General features: G+C 37.5%; 1 long non-coding RNA gene across 1 annotated transcript in view; it reads left to right on the plus strand.

The window, feature by feature from the left end:
- The window catches only part of LOC107834358 (uncharacterized), a 15,636-nt gene extending 14,359 nt beyond the window's left edge, over positions 1-1,277 (plus strand). The window contains exon 3 of the long non-coding RNA XR_001660152.1: positions 989-1,277. This is a non-coding gene — a long non-coding RNA (uncharacterized LOC107834358). The remainder of the gene's footprint in view (positions 1-988) is intronic.
- Positions 1,278-1,727: the final 450 nt, after the last annotated feature.

The raw sequence follows: 1,727 nt of genomic DNA on the forward strand, positions 1-1,727 counted from the left end.
ATTTGCTCTGCAAAGATGTCAACAAAGCTTGAAATTATTTTTTTTTTATTCTGGAGAGCCCAACAGCATTTTACATATCTTATTTTCTTCCGGAAGAGATACAAAATTTGGGATGTTAATTCGAACAAAATTTCTAATTTGCAGATATCTAAAAAAATCTGCATCCGGAAGAGAGAAACAGCTCTTCAGCATTGCAAATTAAGCAAACTTTTTGTTAATATACAAATTTTTCAGCGTAATTAGGCCTTTTAGTCTCCACTTTTTAAATGATGTATCCGATAGCGATGGGGGAAAAGCATGGTTACGGTAAATTGGGGCATGAACTGAGGTCTCTGGTAGGTTACAGTATACCTTAATTTGTTTCCATATTTTCAAACAATTTAAAACAATCAAATTATTTATTCCACTATTTGTTGGAGATATTGGTGCTGAGAAAAGAAGTGCCGAAAGAGAACTGTTTATAACACTAGTTCTTTCAATAGCCACCCAAGGGGGAGAGTTTGCAGGAAGTTCTTGACCATCACCTTCCTGCCAGAATACCAGGGCCCTTGCATTCGCTGCCCAATAATAGTGCTGGAAGCAGGGTAGTCCTAACCCCCCCATCTCTCTTGGTTTATGTAAATGAGTTTTTGATATTCTATGAGCTTTAAAGCCCCAGACAAAAGGCAAAATTATTGAGTCCAATGATTTAAAAAAGGCCGTTAAAAAAATAGGCAGACCCTGGAAAAGATATAAAAATTTAGGCAAGGACACCATCTTAATAGCATTAATGCGGCCCATCACTGAGAGTGGGAGTGTTCTCCATTTATCAATATCTTTCCTAAGATTATCCACTTTTTCTAAAAAGTTCAATTTGAAAATTTGTTTGGGGTCTTTAGGCAGAATAACTCCAAAATATTTCAGTTTGTCAGTTATCTTAAATAAAAGGTTATCTAAGAATTCAGAAGCAAGTCTTGAACCTAATGACATAAATTCACTCTTCTGCCAGTTAATAGTATAACCTGAAATCTCGCCAAATGACTGAATAAGGTCTAGGAGAATTGGCACTGACTTCTCAGGCTGTGATACAAAAACAACATCATCAGCATATAATGAAATGTGATGGTCAATGTTTCCCAATTGAATTGGTTTGATTAGGGAGTGTTTTCTAATACTAATGGCAAGGGGTTCCATAGCAACCACAAAAAGCAGAGGACTAAGGGGACAACCCTGACGGGTTCCCCGATGCAGGAGAAAGGGCTCTGACTTGTCCTGGTTTGTGAGGACAGAGGCAGAAGGTTGAGCAAACATTGTTTTAATCCACGACACAAATTTACTACCAAACCCAAATTCCTCAAGTACAGTCAAAATGTAAGGCCACTCCAGTTGGTCAAATGCCTTTTCAGCATCCAGGCAAAGAACAGCTCCCTTAAACTTACTGTCAAATTTATGATGCATAATGTTCATTAACCGTCTGATATTTAAAAATGAAAACCTTTTAGGGATAAAGCCTGTTTGGTCCGGATGAACAACAGAAGAGATATGTTTATTTAGCCTATTTGCCAGTACTTTAGCGAATATTTTAATGTCAGAATTCAATAATGAAATAGGACGATATGATGAGAACTCTGTCTCCTCCCTGCCTTCTTTATGTAGTAATGTGATATTAGCTTCATACATAGTGGGGGGAAATTTTCCTGAGTCAAGACGTGAACGAACATCCTCTGGAGGAGAGGAGCAATCTTCTG

The sequence above is a fragment of the Poecilia formosa genome, unplaced genomic scaffold (genome assembly GCF_000485575.1).
Source record: "Poecilia formosa unplaced genomic scaffold, Poecilia_formosa-5.1.2 Scaffold595, whole genome shotgun sequence".
In the NCBI taxonomy this organism is placed as follows: domain Eukaryota; kingdom Metazoa; phylum Chordata; class Actinopteri; order Cyprinodontiformes; family Poeciliidae; genus Poecilia; species Poecilia formosa.